Raw genomic sequence first — 25,876 nt, 5'->3', positions numbered from 1 at the left:
TTTTTTTGAGAGTTTTTTGCTATAGGGTGCGTGCGCTCGCCAGGCAGACAGAGAGAAACATAGAGACAGAAAGCGAGAAATCACCCCCCAGGGGGGATGGTCACGCCGCAATCGCTTCTCCTCCATTCTCCTCTCGGGATCTTGGGCACACACGCACAGGCACCCGGCGTGAGTTTTAAGCCACCGGGTCCAGGACGTGAACTGCGGTCGACTACGTGGGAGTCCAGTGACATAGCCATTACACTAACTGCTGGTTTCCATACATAAGAGATTTTGAAGCTGTCTTGGTGGTGCATCAGTAATGCACCCACTGCTCAAGTGAGGCTGGATCCATAGCGAAGATTAAGGGTACAGTTCCTTGGTCACATCGTACATGCCAGGAGCTTTAAGGTCTGTGAGGGACAAATGGTGATGTGACGCTCTGTGGAGGCTGCTTATCTGTCTCTATTTTAGGGACCCACTTTGAATCCTAATACGCAGTATGCTAACTTAACATTAAGTACATTTTCAGCCTTTTGACACATGCTGAACCTGTAGCAGCTAAGTAGATGTTATCAGTTTGTCTCTTTGGCAGCCCCCCTACAATAGGAGAGGAAGGGGTAGTGCTATGAGTCAGGAGAAGGAATCAGGTCCTGATTATTTCAGTTTCTGCTAAACAGTTCACAAAGGAGCTGTCAATCAGCTCATTAGGAAGCTGATTTGGATCACCTTTCTGTAGGATTGAAAATGTATAAATTTCCTTGCTGGGTGATTCAGTAAGCTATTACGTAGCATGTCACTGTATATTCCACAATGAGCAATATTCAAGTCATTGAACAACTTGAAAATAAGCAAGTAACTTTCCAGTTACTCTAATTGTTATAATCTAACTACTGAGAGTCTTGAGAATATATTTCTTCTGATAATCAAATAAAATGAAGATTCTAATTACAAGGAGAAAAGCAAAAACTTACCTACAATGAGGATCCAATTTTGACTTCTTCTCCTCCTCCACCCACCCCTTCTTTATGTCAGAGGGGAAGTGCATGCAACTAGAGTGTTTTTCAAACTTATAGGTCTGGGACTCAAACCCTGGTTGCCCAAGTGGGATCCTTTTCCCTTTGCTGTGGAACTGGCTCTTATCTTGACCTTCTTTGCATGATTTATTGATTGCTTCACTTCTCCTTTGCCCACTCTCAGGAATAAAATTTTTTTTATTTAATTTGTAGGAGATAATTTATACAAAATCAATTCATTCAACAAACATTTATTGAGTACTGCTGATAAGCCAACCACTGTCTAAGAATAATTAAGTATGTAAAAGAATCAGAATTCATCCTACATGATTGCACAATATATGTGAAACTGTGTCTCAAATGTGGCTCAAAGTAGGTGTCCAGTAAACTTTTTTGTCTTCAGTGAGAAATAGCAATAATGTTACCTAATAGGTATTTACTATCCAAAACTTCCTAATAGGAGTTATGTATGTGCTCTATTTATACTCATGTAAGGCTTTCTCAACTCACAGCTGGAGAAAGTAAACTCTGAAAGGTTTAAATGTCTCATCCTCAAGCAATTAGTGGGCCAGAATCAGGATTAGAACTGTAACTCCTTTAATTCCCGGCAAGCAATGTTCCTTGCAGGTTGTGTGGAAATCTTGTCTCACGTCCACCCATCCTTCCCTGTTGGTGTTCATGAGTTTTTTTTTTAGATGTTATTGATGTCATCAGAAAGATTCCTATTCTCATTCTCTTCAATATTTTTATATATTTAGAAAACGAGGTATCCCTTCCCAATCCTTTATTTCTATCCAGGAGAGGAGGTGAGTCACTCCATTGAAGCTGGCTACACATACAGCTCCATAATCAGCATCCCCCGGATGCTGAAAAGGCAGGCGCTGGCAGATGGCAGTGAGTCCTTATCATCAATTTTGCCCTTATTCCAAGCAGCCATTTTTAATTTTAATTGTTCTAGAGTACACTAAGAAAATGGTAAAATTTAGTATACCTTAGATAACTCACCCAAATGTTTGTGTTTGGTTCTACCTAAATAGTTATCCAAGTTGAATTTGACTTACAGGAAGCAGCAGATTCTAATAGATCAAAATTTTCATCTGACACTACTTGATTTTTTTAAAAATTCAAACACCATTTGTGTATTTTTGTCTTCAATCACTAAATTTCTCTCTTAATCTCCTCTCATTCTTCAGTGGATAATACTAACAGGAAAATTGCCGGCAAGTGTACTTACATTTTCACTTCTTTGAAACTGGAGGTGTGAAAGACAAAGCTGTCCTCAGTGTGAAATAATGTCTCCAAGCCATTGCTTTCATGACCATTTAGCATTTGAATAATTACGTGATGATGCACAAGCCCACTGGAAAGGGGATATTTTAATTATCCTTAATGTTCACGAGGAATACTGTATAGCTGACAGCAGGCGTTCATTTTTATACTCCAACTACTGAAAAAAACCATTTTAATCATGAAAAAAATGGCAAATGAAGGCCAGCCCTATTGGCAAAGCAGTAAGGCACAGCGCAGTGAAGCCAGATCCCACCTGGCTGACTAGAATTCAAGTCCCACCCCCAGCGACTTCACACTGGGTTTGTGCATGTGTGCCCAGGCTCTTGATAGGATGTAGATTGGGAGAAAGATTGAGACATGTCCAGATCTCACCAGGGGTCTCTCTGTCTTTTCTGATGCACACATGTGCTCTCTATCATGACTATAAATAAATAAACCTAAAAAGTGATTATGAATGTTTATTTTCTTCCTTATGCTGCTGAAAGTGCATTCCAAGAGCTTCTCATTCAATCCATTAAAAATAATGCTAAATGAAGAAAGCTATAGTTTTATCTAATTGAGCCCTGAACGTAAATTGACTTACAAGTGGGGGAGAGGGCCAGCAGGTGGCACAGAGGTTATGGTGCTGCATCCCTCATGATCAACTGCATGGTTTGAGTTCTGGACTAGGTAGTCTAAAAATCACACCAGGCATGTGTGCATAAGTGCCCAAATCCTAAGACTAGAGAAGGGATTGTGGGGTGGACATCCTTCCTAGGAGGTGATTTCTCACTTTCTTTATCTCTCTCTGTCTCTGGCAAGTACACGCACCTGATAGCAAAAACTTAAAAAAAAAAAAAAAAAAAAAAAACACGTAGGGAGAAAAGTATATTTTCCCCCAAAACTCGAAACTGGTTGAACGTACCATAATTAGACATTTAGGCAAGATAAAAATCTTTTTTAATATGGAATTTTCCAGACTTCTAGATAAATAGGAAGGTAAAATGACATAGAAGGTGTCTTCTAAGGCATGCAGTCAACATACAAACATCTTCTCTGTGCAATACACCCGAGAGAGACACCAAAGATGGAGCATATATTGAAATATGGTCCCTGCTGTCCAAGAAATTGACCATCTATTGACTATTACACTGTTTATCAATGATCAGTTCATAATATGACCATGGCATTAATGTTATTCAGAAATACAGATTAACTTTGTCACTAGTCAAGGACTACAACCTTTACTGTCATCCGTCATTTTTTTATGTGACAATGGGTTTTGAACAAGAGAACTTAGATGCTAAGCACCTGTAAGCCATGACTCTGATTTCAATATTTTTATATATTCACCTATGGTTGAAAAAAAATCTCATGTAGGAAGGAGCTTCAGTAATTGTTTTCAACTGTTTAGGACAGGAATTCTTTGTTTGTTTTGGAAAGGGGACACCTTTAGTCATCAGAGAGAAAAAAAAAAAGAGAGAGGAAGAGGGAGAAAATACCCCCTCAATAGGGAATGACCATGCTGTAATCACCCTCTCCTCCATCTGTCCATCCCTTCAGGATCTTAGGAGTATGTCTTTCAAGCTCCTGAGCCCAGTCTCAAACCTCACAGTTGCCCATGTGGGAGCTGGGTCCCTTAACCAGCAGGCCATAGGCCAACCCAGGACAGGAACTACTTTTACCACCCTTTACTTCCTATAGCAAAAGACTGTCATAGCAATAAATACCCAGATGGTTTTAAGTGTGCTGTTGCTTAGATTTTTCTAATGTAGAGAAAAATGTGTTTCTAACTTTTGTTCCTAAATATCATCACCATATTTTTATATGTAGTATGCTTTGTTTCTACTGATTTTAACAACTCAAGCTAGGATTTTCTAAACACAAACTATCTTGCCACTAGAACTGTGAAGAACAAGATGCATAAGGATTCCTATTACTGTGGTTTAAGCACTTTAAAAACAGAAATACTGCAGAAGTGGAATCCATGGACATGAAAAGCTAACGTGTATTACATCATTTTATGCAAGAAGCATCCTCGATTTTTATATCCACAGGTCCTAGAACCAACCCCAGTAGGGAATGAGAAAAGACTATGCAAATTTTTGCCTTATAACATCTATTTTTTGAGGTTTTAGGAGTATGCTAATCCTAGTATGATGCTAGATAAATGAAGCTTCAAACACATTTTTGTAAATACATAATCTTAATAGTTTGCACAAGTATGTTCTAATTAATGCAAAATTGAATAAGGACCAATATTTGTATGTTAAAGGATATTTATGACTGAGAAAGCACGTATTTTGTAGTTAGCCTAAATGGCTTATTTCTCTCCTGTTAAGTATGCCTAATAAAAATATTACCAAGGCTTGCTATGGCGGCATAGGTGGTGGTGTGCCATTGTGTAATACTGAAGCCACCTGGAAGACCAGGGTTTGAATCTCAGGAAAGCCTGAGACATGCAGGGGTCACTCATGAGGGAGGCCATGATCCTAGCTGGTTCTTGGGCTGGAGGGTGAAGATAATAGTGTGGGAAGACCCTGTCAAGCATTATTCTCTCTCTCTCTCAAAATAAATAGATACATTAATACATAAACTATATATATATATATATAGACAAAAAAAGAATCTATAAAAGCACATATGGCTTTCTGTGGCAGTGCCTGAGCTGCATATTGTAATCACCAAGAGAATACTTTGAAAATACAGATGGCTGGGACCAGCAGTTAGTGTAATGGCTATGTCGCTGGACTCCCATGTAGTCGACCGCGGTTCGAGTCCTGGACCCTGTGGCTTAAACACACTGGGCACATGTGCGTGTGTGCCCAAGATCCCAGGAGGAGAATGAAGGAGAAGGGATTGCAACATGGCCATCCCCCCGGGGGGTGATTTCTCATTTTCTATCTCTCTGTCTCTCTCTGTCTTTCTGGCGAGTGCACACACGCTATAGCAAAAACCTCTCCAAAAAATAATAATAATAATAATAATACAGATGGCCAGGCCACTAAACCTCAGCTTTTCAGGAATTAAGGCCAGAAACTGATAATTTTTTAAGAGTAGAGCTGACAACAGAGAAAAAAAAAAAAGGACAATTTAATACATATTTTAAAAATCTAGTAGAACTATTATCAAATATGTTCAACAATGTAATGATCAATGTTGACGATGAATGTGTGTGTATCCCTTGATTTATTATACACTGTATTCACGCCTTTAAAGCCATACTGTACCCCACAAAGGCATGTATTGGATATATGTAAACCAAAAATTATAACTTAAAAAAAAGTACAGCTGAGGATCCTGAACCACAGCCAGCCAGAGTTAAGAGCAAAAATCTACACTGATAGACTGTTTTCAGGATGTTTAATCAGTGGCTTATGAGCACATAGTTTTGATCCCATCTGGCAATTACTTGTAAGTAATAAATTAGAATATTATTGACATATACTTCCTAAATGTGTCACACTCATAACATGTGTATATCCCTCTCCCTCATAACACTGTCTCTTTGTATATCATGTTCTTCTCATTTTGTCTGGGAGCCAAGTGAACAGGGAATTTTGTCTGATTCTGTGTTCCGTACAATGTCTAGAACATTGGCACTGAATACATGTTAAAAATAACACCAGGGACTGCATGTTGCTTTCAGACACCAACATTTTTTTTCAATGCAGGGATAGCACCGTTTAAAACTTACAGTCACAAAGTATATGTGCAGTAACAAAACTTTGTATTAGTTTCTGCAACTAAATTAAACTTAGCTCTTGAGACTTCGGTTCATCAAGACAGAGAATTCGATCAACTGCCACTGTGAAGGTAGCAGTCACTCTGTGGAGGATTCTTTCTCCCTTTAGTCTTTCCATTTGATCACACCAAACATTCTTTCATCCTGCTGGCAACTCGCCCAGCATCTTGGATAGCTGCCCTCCTGGTCTCTGAGCTGTAGCTCACCTCTCCTGGCCCTTGGCATCTGAGAGACAGTGGCACCTGCCCGACCCGCGGGTCTTCTGTGCTGCCAATTGTTCATGATCACTGAAGTCTCTACCCTCGCCTTTGTCTGGAAGTAGCTGCACCTGTTCCTCCAGACCCCACCCACAGGCTTTTCCTGCACTGCCACAGCTGCTCAGGAATTGCCACCTTTTCCTTCCTCCCCCAGCCAAGGAGTGAGGGGCCCCCTGAGGTCACTTATTCTCCAATTCATCCCCTGACCCTCATCAATTACAGCCTTACTCCAGCCTAAAGATGAGGCTTCTGTTATAGGCCTGGTGTTTTTCTGAGCTTGGAATTCAGGCACAAGAAATGGGATAGTTTCCACACCTGTTTGTTTCTGTTTTTGTTTTAATATATTACAAAGGCAATATATTAAAAGAAAACCCCAACAGTGACCCCACTTCCTGCAAGTGCTGTCAGAGGCCGTGGGGTGACATCCTCAATCCACCCAATCTTCATACCCAAGCAGGTGAGGGCTCTGACGACTGACTGGGCCCCAGGGCCAGAGATCTTGGTCCTGTTTCCCCCTATGGCCCGAGTTGTGTAGGGCTGTGCTGCCCAGCTCCCTGCATCTCTGGGCCACATCCTGGACAGCCAGCATGGCAGCATAAGGCAAGGTCAGCCTTCACTTTCATCCCATTAGTCACATGGCAGATGGTTTCTTTTCCAGAAAGATCAGTGACATGGACAAAGGCATCATTGAAGGATGCAAAGATATGGCAGACACCAAATGCATTCTGTCCTTTGGCTACGTGAGGTCCAAGGCTGATGACATGTTCTTCCTTCTTTTTCTTCCTCTTGTGATGTGCCATTTCTGTACATTGGTTCCAGACTCCACCACCAGAAAGCCTCACACCTGTTTTTATCGGAGTGTTTGTAATGCCATACCAGGTTCTGACCCCAGAATGAGACATGAGACCTCTAACACCACCGGTCACTATATATGCACTGTTTGCTAAACTGTGGGTCAAGAAAGAATAGAGTAGGATATGATAGGACCAGATGGGATCAAATAGAGTAGAATTTATGAGGGGGAGGGTCTTCAAAAAGTGCGTAGAAAATGCTTATTATGAAGAAATTCTACATGGATTTCAATATTTTTGTACCAGGATAAACTCATACTTTGATCGTATTTTCCATGAACTTCCTGAAATGTCCTTGAATTGTAGTACTTTCTAAGGAATACTGGATCATGAAGTAAACTATATATTTCTTACCCATACTTTTAGTTGAAATGGCCCAGAAACTCTGGTGGTGCATTTTTTTTCCTCCTTTAAAATCTTCAGATCTCCCAATAAAAATTTTTATCTCTGCTATTTCTGAGTTTCCCAGTAAGAAACACTCCTGTGGAATCATCCTTCAGCCCTCTATTTTCTGCTTAATTTCCTCTCTCTCTCGCTCTCTCTCTCTCTCTCTCTAGTTATTTATTATTTTTTACATTTTAAAAATATAGAATGCTTCATGAATTTGCATGTCATCCTTGCACAGGGGCCATGAGGCCAATCTTCTTCATTTTAATATATGTGCTGCCAAAGCATGTATACTAGTTAACTTGTGAAATAATACTCTGAAGCCTGCAGACCTTGGCCCTCTCCTGCATCTGGCTTTTCTTTCTCTTGTGTCTAGTTCTCCCAGTTGAAAGTCAAGATGTTCATAACTACTCATCGCAGCTGAGGATGCTCTTATCCCCACTCTCTCTCTGCACCCCTTCGTGTCTGCCCTGCCCGGGGGCAGTGAGCTTCACCTTCTGTTCCAGTTTTAATAGTGAAAGGACACAGAGGACCCAGAGAAGTAGAATATGACACAAAGCAATTCACAATATACCGTCACATGGGGCCTTTTCTCCTGTGTTATATAAGTATTGTTAAATGTTTAGACACATAGTGACAAATCTCCTAAATTGTTTACTTATACCAGTAGTAAACTATAAAGCTTAAAACTCCCTTTAAAAATACTTTTATCAGTCATTTAGTTATAACTTAAAATACATAGATGTCTATTCATTCATTAACTTTTTTATGAAGGAATGAGGCCTTAAAAACAAAATGGAGGGTCCAGCAGGTGGTGTGGTGGTTAAGACGGCTGGACTCCCACATGGCTGATCATGGTTTGAGTCCTGGACCTGGTAGCTTCCTTCTCATTTTCCTTCTCTCTCTCTCTCTCTCTCTCTCTCTCTCTCTCTCTCTTTCTCGCCAACTTCAAAAAAAAATAATAAAATGATGACAATGAATAAAATTAAATAAAAAATAATGCTTTAGAAAAAATAAATGCTATCTATCGACTGGAGTTCCCAGTTCTCTTTCTTGCATAAACCACATTCCTAGTGAATTATCTATAAATTCTAGTTTCAGTTTCCCTAAGTTTGACACATGAGGCAATTTAAATACAGAACCCTTTTAAATTTTCATCATTTTTTTCATTATTTACATTTATCTTACCCACAATTACTTTGATGGATATTTTTCACAATGAAGTCTGGCCAATCATTACAAAGCCTTCATTTAGTTTTTAGAGTAGTGACTCTTCTTTTATGCATTCATACTTCCACGCTTTATGTAATATTTAATTATGGTACATAATTAAAATTTTAAGTTACACCAACATAAGTATTGATAGATTTGAGGAAGAGTCTAAGAAAGCTTAAAGTGCCTAAAGGTGTAACCGTTCCTGTGCTTTGCACAGGCTGCCTGTTTTCAGAGAGTGTCCGTTAAGGGCCAGCCCACAGCAATTAAGCACTGTGCATAGGGAGCCAGACCCACATGGCCAACCACAGTTCAAATCCTGGTCCCACAGCTCAAAAAATGCACCAAGCATCATGTGTGCATGCCTGTGCAAAATCCTGACCGGATGGAAAATTTGAGGAAAAAGAATTGTAGTGTGGCCATACTCCATGGGGAGGGGGATTTTCCCTTCTCTCTTTCTCTGGCGAGTGCACATATTCTTTCCCTGATAAGCACACACACCCTCTGGCTGTAAAAAAATAAAACATAAAATAAAAGGTAAAAGAACATCCATTAAGCTGGTGAATAAGTTTTGGTTGTGAAGACTTTTGTTAAAAGACTTCTACTTTACTGAGAGAAGGAAAAAAAGACTCCATATAAGATATAGTGAAATGCAAGCCATACTCATTTCTAAAAAGTATGCTTGTATTGTGTCAGGAGCATTTTCTGATGAGGGAAGGAAAAGATGAAATGAAGATCTTTTGGATCCTAAATAACTGGTAACCGTGGATAAATCAGTTAAGTTTCCCAAATTGAGTTTTGTTTTTGTTTGGTTGGTTATTTTTGTCTGTGATAAAGAGAAAATAAATTCTAATCAGCTCCAAAAGCCTGTTCCCATACTTACACAAGGTACTTATGGGTAAATTATGGTTCAGGAGAAAGGAGAGTGAATCACACTTGATTTTCTCATCTGAAAATGAGGGACTTGGCATAACAGCAGTTCCTCAGGTACGTTCTGCAGTATGATCATTCCAAGGAATGGCAAGAGATACTCTTCAGACAGGTTCAGTGACTAGAGTTTCGCAAAATGCTGAGGTTAAAAATGTTGGAAAAGAGACCAGCAGCTGGCACAATGGTTACGTTGCTGGACTCCCACGTTTGAGTCCTGGACCTGGTAGCTTAAACTCATGCCAGGGGCACGTGCACACATACCCAAAATCCCAAGAGGAGACTGAAGGAGAAGGGATTGCAGTGCGGCCATCCCCCTGGGGGATGATTTCTCACTTTCTGTCTCTCTGTCTCTCTAGCAAGCGCATACAACCCTATAACAAAAATTTCTCCAAAAGAAAAAAAATGTTAGAAAGGTTTCTATACTGCAAAACTTCATAGCCTTTAGTAGACTGAAGGATGTTATGCATTTCTAAAGGAGGGATATAGTATTGAGTTGTTAGAAAATTCATGAGGTATTTTTCTCTAGAAAAATGTGTCATGACTTTTCCAATAACCCAAAAAGTAGCTTTTTCTAAACATGTTGTACCAAATCTCTTTCCACAGAGTATCTCTGAGGACTAGGGATCCACGGAACACACTTCAGGGAAATTCTGGCCCAGCTATTCTTGTGGTCCTTTCTAGCTCCCACATCACTGTTTTGCTGGAGCCCCACAGAACTATATCATCGAGACTTTTAATAAACAAGTTATTAGAAATGGCCAGAATAACGGGACCAGCAGATGGTGTGATGGTTACGTTGCTGACTCCCATGTAGTCGACCGTGGATTGAGTACAGGACCCAGACGGGTTATTTTTCACTTTCTATCTATCTGTCTCTCTCTGTCTCTCTGGTGAGTGTATGCACCCTATAGCCAAGGGGGGGGAGGGGACTTTCTAAACAAAGGAAAGAAAGAAAGAAAAGAAATTGCCAGAATAACAATGGCAATAATTTTTAAAAAGGGAAACTTTGAACTAAATCAGAATAGGGGTTAGAGCATTACCAGAGCCTTTCTTAGATGTCTTCCTTACTACCAAGTAATGAATACTTCCAAAGTTGGCATTATAAAGAAATTTTTGTACAGTATTGGTATTTATAAGGGTGATTTCCAAACTTATTTATAATTTCTTTGACTCCTTCCTTTAAGCAGGTACACTTCAACTGTCCTGATTTATTCTGCTGCTGTCAGTTAAAAGAACTACATGGGCAGGGACCAGCAGTTAGTGTAATGGCTATGTCACTGAACTCCCATGTAGTTGACTGCAGTTCAAGTCTTGGACCCAGTGGCTTAAACTCACGCCAGGTACATGTGCGTGCGTGCCCAAGATCCCGAGAGGAGAATGGAGGAGAAAGGATTGTGGCGTGGCCATCCCCCCTGGGGGGTGATTTCTCACTTTCTGTCTCTCTGTCTTTCTGGCGAGTGCACATGCCCTATAGCAAAAACCTCTCCAAAAAAAGAAAAGAAAAAAAGAACTACATGGGCAAAAGGGAACAGATAATTAAATAATAATAATAATGAATAATAGGATTGGGGTTTTGTCCTAAGAAACTTGTAAATTCATGCATATTCAGTAATCCAGAAACTGTACATATCTGTACTAAATAAGTGGGATGTATGTTTGTGTTCCTTTTATATTTTATGTACAAGGTGTCAGTGATTAAGAATCAAAATATATCTTAGAAGACTGAAAGGCCATAAGATTTTTTAAAGAGGGAAAGTATTTTAGCGTGTTACCAGCTAAGAATTATATAAATTATATTCATTCTTAAAAACAAAATATTTAGTCTTGACAGCTGTGCTTTAATTATGAGACCTGTCTGTCCCTCAAACACTAATTCCTTAAATAGAAAAAATAATGTAAAAGTTCAAGAGCATTTTCTGGGAGTCTTAAAAGATTCTTTAATCATCCCTGGAAGCCTATTATTTTTTTTATTTTGTAATAGAGTTTTAGTAGAGCAAACCTTAACACAATTTAAATTGGGCAATTGTCCCTGGACTTCCAGCCAACTCTGGCTAGCCTCATGGTTGACTTGGTATTTAAGTTCTAGAAAATGGAAGTGATGTGTACAGAACAGGACTATGACATATGAAAATGAAAGTGAAGGGAAACAATTTAGGTTGATCACATTCGGAAGTTTGTCTGCATTAACACAGTTTAAAAGGCAGGAAACCTGGGACCAGCATTTGGTGTAATGGCTATGTCGCTGGACTCCAATGTGGTAGACCATGGTTCGAGTCCCAGACCCAGTGGCTTAAATTCATGCTGGGCGTGTGTGCTCAAGCTCCGGAGAGGAGAATGGAGGAGAAGAGATTGCTACATGGTCATCCCCCCGGGGGGGGGGGGCGGGTAAGGGGGGATGGTTTCTCACTTTCTATCTCTCTGCTTTTCTGGCAACCACATGCATCCTAAAACCTCTCAAAAAAACCACATGCATCGCAAAAACCTCTCAAAAAAAAACTTTTAAAGACAGGAAACCTGTTCTTTTTTAAAAAGTAGGTATGTTCCTGCTTGATATGTAAATTTGGTTTCAGTGGCCCTAAGGCTTAATCAACAATAGAGTGAGTGTCCTAACAATAACCCAAAAAAAGGTAGTTCCCACGGTCAAGTTGGGCCAAATTTCGTGTTCATGTTTCCTGTGAGTCCTGCTCCCTGCCGGATTTGCTGTGCGTTCCTTCAGCCAAGGTAGCGTTTATAAACAATGCACTGGCTTTCCACATTTCCTCCCCTGTGTATCTCCAGTTATCTCCATTCATTTATTAATAGATGCATAAGATGGTTCGTTAACAAAAATAGAGTGGGGGTAGCAAAATGTATGAGAAATGGCTCTTGCCTTCTAGATGGAGTCTATAATCTAAGAGAGAAAATAGGGCACTTAGAGAAACAACAAAAGGGACCATCTTAAATATAACATTCCTGTGGTATTTCCCCACAGGCGAAGTGCTGCCAAAGGTCAGAGGAGAGGCAGATCGCCCTCAGATGGAATGAACAAGAAAGGCTTCATGGCAGTGGGAGGATTGGAATGGGCCTTGGGAAATAAGTAGGATTCTGAGGGCTTTGCACTGAGTAGAAGGCTCAGGGCCAGAAAGACAATAGGTATAGTGTAGGAATCAGAAATATCTGCGTGGTTTGTGTAGATGAACTCGAGATGATAAGATGGAAAGAGAGATGTGAGCTAGCCTTTAGAGGATCTTAAATGTCTGAACTCAGCATTTTATTGCTAATGAGAACGAACTGTGGCGTGTTTATGAGTAGGTCCGGCATGAGGGAGGTGAGCAGAAGGTAGCAGAGCCAATCTATTGTGGAAGTTATAGAAGTTTTAAAAAGAGAGGAGATGCAAGTGAAATTTGTTTATTCATTAAATTAATGTTTATTGAGCACCTGTTACATGCCAAAGTTTTCCAAATATCCATCATTTATATACCATCATGATTTTTGCCACATCCACTAATATTTTTATTTTTACAGACTCATTTTTTTCTTAATTTTTTTTTTTTAATTTGTCAGAGGGCACATGCCCTTGCTGTAGAGAAACAGAGGCAAAGAGAAAGTGAGAAAGTACCCCTCATGGGACATGGTCACGTTACAATTCCTTCTCTTCCAACTCCCCTTCCGTTTGGGATTTTGAATACACACATACATGTGCCCAGTGTATTTTTGAAGCCACCAGATCCAGGACTCAAAGTGCACTATTGGCCATGTGGGATTCAGCCTCCATAACCACCACAATACCGCAGACTCTAAATACTTTTTTAAGAGAAACTTAACTGCACTTCCATTTGCTTTGCCATTTAAGATAGACGTTAACCATAAAAATAAGAACAAGCAAAACAAAACAAATTGCTCACATCTAGATAAATACTGCGCTTGCCGAAGCCTGCTTAAAAGGAAAGGAAAAACAAATGTTAAAAGGGTGTTTAAAACACACCTCAATTTTTCTGCTTTGCCTAAACTAAAAAGATTGAAAGAAAATTGAAATGGAAATAACTTGCTCACTAGGCTGATACTCGGGTTCTTTGCTCGAGGCAGCTACAATGCCGAGAACTAGGAAAGCAAAGATGAACTTCATGCTGTTCCCCAAGAGCTTGTGTGAACAGGAAGACAAGCAAGTATGCAAAGGAGTATGACATAGTGCAGGAAGGAGAGCCTCAGTGCCATGGACACCTCCGATTCCACGGGCCAAGTGAGAGGTGGAGATGCGCCCCTCAGACTTCTTCCCCAGCTCATTGTTTCTTGGGAATTAATTCTAATTCTGCGATTTAGTTTCATTCTCACTCTTTAATGTGTGGACTGCTTCCTTATCTCTGCCAAGAAAAAGCTTAATAACCCACCTTTGGTATTTTTGAGAAAACAGGAGGGGAGGATTTCTTAGGCCGAGCAGAAATGTTAAAATACAGTAGGAATTGCCCCCATGTAGGTGGTTCAATATTGCCTCACCTAACCACCTGGGAGGCTATGGGGAAGGTGTCAGGTCCTTCTTCCTGTCGCAGCTGCACACTGAGGTGAGGGACCACTTAGAACTGCCTGAGATCATGTGTCTGACACCCAGTCGCATGGAGCTCCTGTCCCTAGGCAACCAACTCCAAAGTGTCTCCATGTAGTTTAGTTCTTATAGATTCAAGAGATTATAAAGCTCGTTATTGACCAAGAGAGACTGGATGTAAAGTAGAAAGCGGTCTGGCCTTACGGTCACTCGGTTTACCCCACAGCAGGAGAGGTAGCTAGAAGGAAAGAAGATAAGCATAGGAAATAATGTGCAGGAGAGGTAGCTAGGAGGAAAGAAGATAAACATAGGAAATAATGACAGATGCCTTCTGGAGACGGTTAGAGCTCCCTGTGAAAGGGGGACAAGAGAGGTGGGGGAGAGTCACTGAATTGTGAAAGGTGAGTAGGAATTATGAAGGCAGGGGAGGGCACTGTCCAAGCAGAAGTAAACACCCTGCCCAGAGCCATACAGAGTAGGAAAGCAGGATGCGTGAGGAAAACCCTAATCATCCGGTGGTTGTAGCTCAGGGTGTCAGGGAGTGGTAGAAGGGAGTAGGAATGAGGCTGGAGGGTGTTCTCAGCAAGACCATGAAAGTCTGCTCAGGCTATGCAGAGGTTCTGGTTTTTATTTAGAAGTAAACAGAGACAGTTTTGTGTAAAGGGATACGATCATGTTTGGAAGCCAGAAAGACCATTTGGGAGGGGCCCATCCATGGTGGCACAGGCAGTGGCGTGCAGCTCTGTCATGCTGATGTCATATGGCTAACTGAGGGCTCAGATCCCCAGCTGACCAGAAACATACCCGGTTCGCCCAAGATCCTGACCAGCTGTCAGAATGGGGGAGGGGGATTACTGTATGGTAAAACCTTGTTGAGAAGGCCTCTCTCTCTCTCTCTATCTCTCTCTCTCTCTTTCTCTCTCTGAAAAAAAAACTTTAAAAAAGAGAGAAAGAAAGAAAAATCATTCTGGAGCAATGCAGAAGATGAGATAGAGAGGCTGATGGAAGAGGCAGGGAGGCTTTGGACAGAATATTTTTTATACCATTTCTAGATAGCTTTCTCCTCCATCCTTTGAGTTGTTATCAGTACCCACATAACCAAATAAGGACTGTCCAAAGGTAGGATTCTGATACATCAAACTCCCGCCTTGGAGAAAATAACTTCCAGAGGCCAAATTCTCTTTTTCTTCTAACTGACCCAATCTAATCTAACACAACCTTGTGCGATCCCTCCTGCATCTCAAGGCATAACATTGCTCTTTTACAAATATTGGAGTAGTCACTCAGATTTGTTTATTGCACATGTAAGTAAGCCAACAAGCTGAGGGCTTTTCGCTCCTTTTCTTTTATGCCTCAATGTTTCCTGAACATGTACTTTGTGCCTGGCATTGGGCTAGTTGCTGAGCAAGCAAATCTTTAAGGAGATTTGGAGAGAAGACAGAATAATATGCAAAAATATCACTCTTAGGTGAAGTAAATGCCTTTAAAATGCTAAAATGTTATTTCCAAAGGACCTAATACCCAGAGGTACAAGAATCGTGGTGAACACAGGAGAGATAGCAAGGATTCCTTAGGAGGGCTGCATGAGGTCTGATGAAGAACAACAGTGTCAGGAACTGTATGTGCAGAGCTCTTTACGTTAGCCAGCCATTCACAGGAAAGACAAACTGCTGCCCGTAACAGAGCCCCTCTGTCTTGTGTTCCAGTTCTCCAAGGAGCTCGGGAGTACAGAGGCCGGTTTCCTTAGCACCGCCCTGCAGTAGTCCTGGCACAGCTGCACGCTGTGATTGCTTGCGGCTGGGTTTTCACCCTTTCTGTAGAGCTCCTACTTGCAAACACTCTTCGCTGCCATTTACTTTTTTTTCAGGTGGTTCTTACACTTGTTTGTTTTGTTGTGTTTTGTTGCGTACATTTGGTGACTCAGAGCAAGTCTCAGGATCTAAACACAGATAAGTCTTGATGAAAAGCATAAGTTAAATTACTCTAATGGGATTTTCTTACCTGAAGGACAAATAATTTTTGCTATGTTTAAAACAAGTAATGTAGTTGACCTGAAACATGGCAGGGATCTTAGCTAGAGAAACTCTTATAATTAGAGAGTTGACTTTTCCTAAATGAGCTTCCCTAGAGCGGTGGGAAGGCAGGGTAGGGAGGGACATAATAGATTTCTCAATCCATAGAAACAGAAAGTGGGGAAAAGAAGATGCCTTCTTTCTAATTAAAGATGCTTAGAAAGAAACTAGACTGCAGCTTAAGGCAATTGTAAGGATGTTTTCTGAAATCACACCAAACCTGGACACCTAGTGTAAAGAGAAGAAAAAGTAGGGCAACAAAGCCCAAATTTTTAATCTCATTTCCTAAGTAAACAGCCAAAACATTTCCTCAAGTCTGAAATTAACTATTTTCCTTCACGCAGCAACCTTTTAACATTCCCGTTTCCATCTGAAGCCACTTCTCCTCCGACTCTGACGCTCAGCCCTCACACTGGCCACAGGCACGTGTGCTCGCACCGGTTGCTTATGCTCAGATGCGCTCCACTGGAATTTTAGGCTGCCTATTTACTTGGCTGGGAGGTAAAATCTGTAATCTTACTTAAATGGAATTTGGTTGCAGGTAAAGGAAGCAAAGCAGTGTTTAGAGGAAAATCTGCATGGGCAGTGGGGCTATCTAGAATGCCAGTGCAGACTGCTCAATGATGCCACCAGTGAAATATCCATTGTGGCTTCATTCCCCCTACTTTTCATCACTCGGATTGCAGGTCTTTACTTCTAACTGTAGGGTAGGGTGCCTCCCTGAACAAAGTAAACACCCCCCGTGCCAGCATAAGCCGATGGTGAGAATTGGTCATGGAGGGAATAGCAGTTAGCATAATGGGTATGTCGCTGGACTCACATGTAGTCTACTGTGGTTCAAGTCCCGGACCGGTGGCTTAAACTCACGCAGGGTGCGTGTGCGTGCGTGCCCAAGATCCCAAGAGGAGAATGGAGGAGAAGGGATTGCGGCGTGGCTATCCCCCCAGTGGGTGATTTCTCGCTTTCTATCTCTTTGTCTCTCTCTGTCTTTCTGGCAAGCACACACACCCTATAGCAAAAACTTCTCAAAAAATAAATAAAATGAAAAAAAAAAGAATTGGCCATGCAGAAATCGGAAGCTCCAGGTTAAACCAGAGGTATGGGGAGAGAAAAGCAGTTTCTATGGAGCAGTTCATAAATTCCAGGTTTCTAGCATTATTTGTTTTTTACTGTAAATGGCTTATTATATAGTGTCCATGTTTCCAATTATTTTCTTACTGGATAATAATAATCATTGATGAATAATTCTATTTCCATTTGATGTTGGAATGCATGAATTTTCTCCAATATCTTCTTTTTATCTTGTTTATTTTTAAAGTATATTTGAATTAGAGACCAAGTGGTGACTGGCAGTGATGCAACTAGACCTTCATGGGAAAGGTCCTGAGTTTGCATCCCAGGACCTCCCTAAGCATGCCAGGTATGCATGTGTGCCCATGATCCTGGCTGGTGAGGCTTGGGGGTATATTGTGGCATAAACACCTCAGGAAGTCTCTGTGTGTGTGTGTGTGTGTGTGTGTGTGTGTGTGTGTCCCTCTCTCATGGAAAACAAAAAATGAATAAGCTTTAATATATATATATAGTTAAAATCTGTTTCCTGACCACACATCGGTGATAGAGAAGCAACATGGTCACTGTATCATACAGTACCAGCTTGCTGCTCCCCACCCCCCAGAGCTGTGCTGTATGCCATTTTTTCAGTTACATGCTGCAAACTTGATCATATCCCATTGTAATGTTGTGTGACAAAGACAGAATTTGTCCTTGAGTGCAGTGGTGCATAGTGTAGTGGTGCATAGTCTGACTTCCTGGATTAATTATGACTAAATTATTTAACTTCTCTATATCTCATTTTCCTCTTCTGGGAGGAAACATTGAAAAAGCCAGGGGAGAAATGGAATGATTATTAGATTTGCATAAAACATAGACCAACCATTGCAATCAGTCCTAAAAACCTCACCTTTGAGAATGTGCCTCTTTGAATGATCTAACTTCTTAAATTGAGATGTCTGCTAAAACAACTTTTTCATCACCTAGATTTCTTTTTTTCAAGAAATATGCTACATGTACCATGAAATCTAGCACTTGATTAGATTCTGACTTGTAATATTTTCTGATGGTTCATGTTTATGTGATTTGTTCTCTCAATTCCACTGTTAATTAGATAAGGCCTATCACTTCCATCTTTCCTTTAGCCAGAGAATAGTTTAAGAAGAGGCTCTATTGTATCTACTAGTGAATAAGAATGTTCATGGAGAACAAAAGTGAGTATTTTTGAGGACATAAAGTAGGAGACATTGAAGAGCATGGCATAGGAAGAAGAGTTCAAGGAGCCCAGTATTGCTGGAGCCTGCAGTGTAGAGGGTGAAGGGACAGCATCTGATCTGGTCTGGTAGGACACCAGATCGCAAAGCTCTCACTGTGAGTCACAATCAAAAGCTTGGATTTTATTTGTGAAGTATAGGAAGGAGGTCTGGGAAGAATTCAAAGCTAAAGAATAGCATGATGGAGCCAGACAGTGGCAAAGCATTAAAATGCAAGGCTCCATGGTGCTGACCCACATGGGAGGGTTCTGAGTCTGCGTCCAGAGACCTCCCTGAGTATGCTGGGCATGCCCTAATCCAGGGCTGGCTGAGGCGAGGGATGGATTGTCAGGACCCTGTTCAGGGTTTTCTTTTTATCCTTCCCTCTCACTTGTGGGAGAAATAAATAAACTTAAATGTGTAGTTTTTAATAAATAAGTAAAGAATATCATGATAAGATAACAAAGATCACATTACAAATCATACTGTTGTCAGCATTATGGAAAATAAGTGTGTGTGTGTGTGTGTGTGTGTGTGTGTGTGTGTTAGAGGTTATGACAATAGCCATTACAATATAGTGGTTAAGATCATGCCATGCTCAAAATTTACTAACTGTGTAATCTCAGATGAGTTGCTTACTCTTTGAAAGTCTGTTTTCTTATCCAAAGACTAGTCCCTACCATACAGGGTTGTTTGAGAATGAAATGAGATCATGCATTTAAATTGATTAACATATGCCTGATACATACATGCTCAAAAATATTTTTATTATGGTTACTGGAAACAAGTCATTCCTTTTTATTATTATTATTATTATTTACCTAGTATTTATAAGTTACTGTCTTTTTTTTTTCTAACCAAGTCCAGATGAGAAATAATGGGTGAATTGGAGAAGTTGAAACAGCTGGAACAAAAGCAAGAGACCATGAGACTATTTCTTTTTTTTTTTTAATTTATTTATTTTTTCATTTCATTTTCTTTTATACATTCTATCACATTATTATTTGTCTTACAAAGTGGATATTTCAGCAGGTGAACATTTCTCTCTAGTACAGTTGATAAAACTACAAAACATCTTCAATGCTTTGCCTCCCTATCCCTCCCCCAAATGTCCTTTCTCAGACCCTCCTCTTTTACACACACTGTATCTGGTATTTACATCTATATACTGTGTTTCTATTTCTAACCCACTTTGGGACTAGAGCTGAAATTGGACACTGGACATTTGTTAGGGTACCAGCACTATTGCCAGTGACACTCAGCAGTGCCTGTGTTGAAGGACAAAAGGATGGTGGCATCCATTTTTAGTTTATATGTTCAGAATGGATAGGGCAGAAGGATCACAGGCCAAGAGAACTGAAGGTGCAAACAAAGGGATGTTTGGCCTACTGTGTCTCCTGGGCTGGCAGGAAGTGAGACCAAAAGGGATTGATAAAACTAGAGAAGAAGACATAGCTGAAGACCCATCGAGCAGAAGAATTATCATGAGATAGACCAGGTGGTAATGCAAAAGTAATTCCATTGTACCTACATGGGAAAGGAGCTGAGTTTGGGGCCTGAGATCTCTCTGAGCATGCATGAGCATGATCTGACCACCTGGGACCATGGATAGATCATGCATGGTGTGGGGGCCTTGTTAAGTGCCTCTCTCTCTCTTTCAAGGAATAAACGTATCATATGTGGTCTCAGAAAGCAGCAAAAGTGGGAATAAGGTAACAAGAACACTTGGAAGATAGGAATTTGAGGGTGCAATATTATGAATCCTCAAGTCTTTGCCCAGTACACTGCTTCTAAATAATAGATATTTAATAAATAGCTATTGAATTAAATTCAGATGTATCAATTTGATTTGACTTTATGCCCATTAAAAGACTATGTTGACTGCTGCTTACCAGGCTAACATCTTTATCTGTCAAATCTTTAATCCAGACAATGAATGTCAGCATGTTTCTTTTCTACCACAGCAAAAGTGTTTTCAGAAAATTTAATGGGGATATATTTGTTTGTTTAAAATTTAAGATTTGGCGTAGAATCTGAAGGAGAACAAAGACTGGTTCCAAAATTAAAACTGTTAAAAAAGGAGTCAAATTGCTGGTTATGTAAAGAGTAAAAATAAGTCTCTTTTAAAACTATATGAAGGGTCAGGCAGTGGAACAGTGGACCCACATGGGAAAGGTCCTGGGTTTACATCTTAGGACCTCTCTGAGCCCCAGTGGGCATGCATGTGTGTGCCCGTGATCCAGGCCAACTGAGACTGGGGCTGGATTGCAGCGTGAGAATGCTGTTGGAGGTCTCTCTCTCTCTCTCTCTCAGAAGAAATATATGAATAATCTTTTTTAAAACTCACATGAAGATGGAAGCACAAGGAAGGAACATGTTTGAGGAATTACAAATCTAATTCCCATTAACAGTAGCTATTGTAGAAGACAGGGAAGGCCAAGCTCACTAGAGAAAAAAGACTCTCTGGTATGTTGAAGATGCCTGGTTGCAGAGACTGCCCCTCCTCACCTCTCACATGGCATGAGACTGTCTGTCTCTCATGCAGACAGGCAACCAGGACAGTATTTTAAAAGTGAATGTAAAATCTGAATGACTATGCATAGTTTGTCAGAGCCAAAAATACCTAAACTGGCATAAAACCATATGAAGATACATTGGCCAGTTTTGACAAGGCTATGTCAGAAACTGGCTCACATTTGGTCCTTTGGGACATAGACTACATGGGTGGCAGTTCTATTATGCTTATATTGGGTCATCAGAACAGTCATGACATATTTTTCTAGGTTATTCTATGTAAAAATGCATCATGACTTTTCCAGCGACCCAGTAATTATCCAAGCTGGGTAGGAGGGTCCCCTTTATGGATAAGTAAGATTTTTGTGGGTCTGTCCTGGTTCTGCTGAAGATGATGACAGGGTTCATCTGCTCTAGGCAGGGAGTAGGGCTACACAATGACTAGAAGGTGTGAGTAGCTTCTCTGTGTTTCTTTCCCTGGGGCTACATAGATTCTGGACTGTCTTCTCCCCTTTCCGCATACATTTCCTCTGTATGTCCCGCCTAACATGTGTCTCTGGCTTCCTATGACCTGACACAGACCTTTTTCTATGTGATCTTGCAGATAAGTGTACCAAGGTCAGGGCCTCTAGAAGAATTCCCCAGAGTTAGCATCTGATTAGCTCAGTTAGACTTCTGCATGGAAGCCCCTGAGTCTAGTCTTCCAACCCAGTTCTATAAGCTCAGAGAATGTGGTGATCACCTTCAGTAGTCCTGCCCAGGATATCATCAGCAGATGCTGTGTATAGGGAAGAAATTTTCAAGAGCAGGTGCCAGCTGAACAGCTACCACAAAAGAGCTCACTTAAGCACTTATTGGACCTGAGTACTCTGTAAAGAAAATTTGTATTGCAAATTTGGTAATAAAAACAACAACGAAAAGGAATGTAAATTATATATATATATATATACACACACACACACATACACACACACACACACACATATATACATACATATATATAAATCTGTCTGTGAAGCAAGTTGTCTAGAATGTGCCAGAACATATTCACAAGACTACTCAGCTAGTTATGAGAGATGTAGACAAAAATAACTCAGTTTTCATCAGAGGCTAATTCTACCACTTCAAGTTGAATGACTATGTTGTTTTGATTGTCATTGTGTTTTGAGTTTTTCAGTCTTCCATCATGGTTGTCTTTATATCTCATTAAAAAGTGTTATTCTATCATCATTCCTTGTTTCTCCTAATTTATTCAGTGGCTTGCAAATTTTTTCAAGTTTTTATAAGAAACTGATGGTTTTTGCTCTTCTCTGTGAGTTTCTGCAGATGTGATTATACTCTGATGAGATAGGGTATTCCCTACCCACAGTGCCTCCTGAAGGGATCCTGGCCATGGCTGCTCAAAGGACCACACGCTCTCGTGGGAATCAATCTGTAGACTTAGCTGAGATCATCACCCTCCCTGGAAATCCAAATGAGAATATTTCCACAGGGAGCACATCTCCAAGGTCTTACTGAGTCAGGACAGAAAACTTCTACTCATGTCAATCCAAAATAAAGCTATGAGACTTTACAATTTTTTGCCTGAGTCCTATGATATTTTGTTAAACAAGCAATAAATACACATCAGTATTAATGATGACTTCATAACCATTTCTCCAGGAACATCATCCTCCATTTTTTTAATCTTAAAAGCAGTTATAAAACCACATTTTGTGAAAGCTTTGTAGGTAGACAAAGGTGATTTTAGTTGTGTTGCCTATGGTGACCAGTTGAGAGAAGGTTTTAGGTCATGTTTTGTTGTCCGTGCAATACCATGTCCCTTGAAAGAGAAAAGCCTCCAAAGGCATTTATTTGTAGATGCAGACTGACTGAAGGAGGTATTCACAAACAAAATCAAACAACAGGTGATTAGGATAGCAATTAATGTTATGAAAAACCAAAATACATTTGGCCTCTACAAAATGATTTAGCAACATACTTTGAATAAAATAATTGGTATATTTCAGACTGCACTTATTCAAGGGTGCCCTATAGCATTTTATGATTTTTTAGGTATACAATACATGAAAATCTTGAAGTAGGGAACTCTGAAAAAATGAAAAAAAATGGCAATCAGTTATCCTTTGCAACTATATATTCAGAAGATCACACACTATCCAAAAAGTAAGCCTTGGGACAATGTTAACTCACATTCTCAACTCTGCTAAGCTTTCTGTCTATTTTCTTAAAATACCATGGCTTTGGGGCCAGCAGGTGTTATAGTGGTAAAGGTGCTGAACTCTCACATAGCCAACCACAGTTTGAGTCCCAGACATCGTGGCTTGCTTTATCATTTTCTCTCTCTGGTGAGTGAATGTATCTTATAGCAAATTTTAAAAAATAATAATAATAAATAAAATTGACTAAATAATTATTTTTTTAAATACCATGGCTTTATTTTTAGTAGTATTTTTCATGAAAACTATTTCCTAATTTTAAAAAATTGTTTAAAATTATCAGTCTAATGAGCATTCATATAGTTCATCATTCTTAATCTCCATAGAATTGGGATTTATTGTAAGTAGTAGGAGAAATTACTAATAAAAAATCTGCATCCTTATTGCAGAGAATTTTGTTATATTAGAAAAAGTGTGATATGTGTATGCAGACTGTGGTAGGAACATACATGTGGGCTAGGAGGCCTGAAATGGGAGACCCTGCCCCAACTAGCCTGGGCATTGCCACTCTCTCTTCAAGTTCTCCTTCCTTCCATTTAGTCTTCTCTCATGAACTGCCCCAATGAGGCAGTTCTTTAGGCCTTCTTTAGGGCTTCTTGTCCCTTTCCACCCCTAAATCTGTCCTCTAACTACAACCCAAGAAACCTTTAATAGAAGTATTGCCATGCCCCTCTCTTGTTTAAATCTCTCTATTGGAGTACCTTCGCTTGCAAAATAAAAGTCCTGTATTTGAGCGTAACTTACCAATGATCTCCATGATTTTGCCCTGGCTACCTGTCTGTCTTAGAAATAGGCTCAGATGCAAGTGTCAGTTAAAAAATAAATAAATAAATAAATAAAAAGACAGAAAACAAAGTATTGATAATAGTGGCCAACCACTGTGGCATACACATAGCACCACTGCTTGGGAGGCTGGAAACTGCCCATGGGAGACCTAGGTTCAGTTCCTCAAGCCAACCTGAACATACCAGGTGTAGTTGCATGTGCCCGTAATCCCAGATAACTGAGATTGCTGAAGCAGGAGAATCCCAATATAATAAGACCCTATTTACTCTTCTCTCAGCATGTGAAGACAAACAAAAACAGCAGCTCTGAATAAAGACATGCATAGAAATCAAAATGAAATAAGAATTTGCCACCTTTGCAGGACTGTTTACCCTTTGTCAGCATCTTCTAATGCACGGTATATTTGTTTTTGTCTTGGGCCTAATTAATTATCTACCTTGAGGATTTCCTTTACAGTGCTTGATCATCTTGCTTTAGCCATCATCTGCATAGCAGTGCTTCTGCTCCAGGTGCGGGAACTCTGTAAAAACTGCATCTCACCTTCTGAGCTTATCTCATGGTCACCAATAGAATCAACAAATTTTCTAAGCCAAAAATCAGAACACATGATCTGATGGTTAAATTAAAGTAAGGAGGACAATGAAACACAATCTTGAACACATACTGAGCAAGAAAGAATCAGAGATAATCACTGTAGTCATAGAAACCCTCATGAAAGCATGTTGACCACACTCCTCATCTTAGCTCAAAGCAAGGCATAAAAGACAATTTTCCTTTCTATTTTCAGAGATAGTCATGACCACTTAAAATCTAATTCAGGAGTTAGCAGCTTTCTTCTCCAAGAATCTTCATGGCTATGGCATGTCTTTCTGAAACCATCATTAGCCCTTTGGCGACCAAATATTTGCTGTATGCACTTGGCCATTTTGCAGCAGCAAGCACATGAAGGATGCTTAGTTAGTGCTTTCTGGTTGTGCTGTTGCTGTCCCTGTAGGTGGGAGCAAGTGCTATTGATGAATGCTACTTATATACATTACATAGAAGAGGAAGAAAAGAAGTGACAGGGAGAACTGTGCTAAAATGGGAGCTTAAGGCAAGAGGAAAATGAAGAGTGAGAGAAGAAAGATCAGGAACTCTGTGGTAGATGTCACCAGCAACTGTCCACCCGTTGTCAGTAGCATTGGATTTCAGATCATCTGGAAGTCACCAGATACGCTGCTTTATGTATGATCACAACTTCATCTATTTTCCTTTTAAAATGACAAGAAGACAGATGAGAGCGTAATCATTTCTGTAGAAAATGCTAAGGTAATAAATTGTTCATTTAGCTTTGACTAGAAAGATAGATTTAGCATTTAGAAATATTCATGACGGAGCCAATCCTATAAACTAGTGGTTAAGAGGAGCCAGATTCCATATGGCCGACCGTGGTTCAAACCTCAGCTCACAGCAGTTTAGGCATGTGTGAATGCATACCCCAGATCTCGACAGGATAGAGAAATGGAGGAGAAGGGATTGTGGTGTGACCATGCTGCCTTAGGGGAGGGGGCCTTTTTCTGTCTCTTTCTGGTGAGCACTTGAGCCTTCTAGCAATTAAGAAAGGATGAAGAAAAGAAATAAAAGAAGGAAGGAAGGAAGGAAGGAAGGAAGGAAGGAAGGAAGGAAGGAAGGTAAAGAAGGGGAAAAAGGGAGGGGAGGAGAGGAGAGGAGAGGAGAGGAGAGGAGAGGAGAAGAGGGGAGAGGGAAGGGAAGGGAAGGGAAGGGAAGGGAAGGGAAGGGAAGGGAAGGGAAGGGAAGGGGAAGGGAGAAAGAAAAGA

The 25,876-nt window shown here is 40.3% G+C and overlaps 1 protein-coding gene and 2 pseudogenes across 1 annotated transcript in view; 1 reads left to right on the top strand and 2 right to left on the bottom strand.

Moving 5' to 3' along the window:
* Positions 1-25,876, top strand: part of DLGAP1 (DLG associated protein 1) — an 891,374-nt gene that overhangs the window by 478,458 nt on the left and 387,040 nt on the right.
* On the bottom strand, positions 6,627-7,072 carry LOC102483460 (40S ribosomal protein S14-like; annotated as a pseudogene).
* LOC114007467 (uncharacterized) lies at positions 7,698-7,792 on the bottom strand (annotated as a pseudogene).

Source organism: Tupaia chinensis, unplaced genomic scaffold, assembly GCF_000334495.1.
Source record: "Tupaia chinensis unplaced genomic scaffold, TupChi_1.0 Scaffold000180_1, whole genome shotgun sequence".
NCBI classification, from domain to species: domain Eukaryota; kingdom Metazoa; phylum Chordata; class Mammalia; order Scandentia; family Tupaiidae; genus Tupaia; species Tupaia belangeri.
Note: the sequence above shows the minus strand (reverse complement) of the source record. Positions and strands in the feature narration are given on the sequence as shown.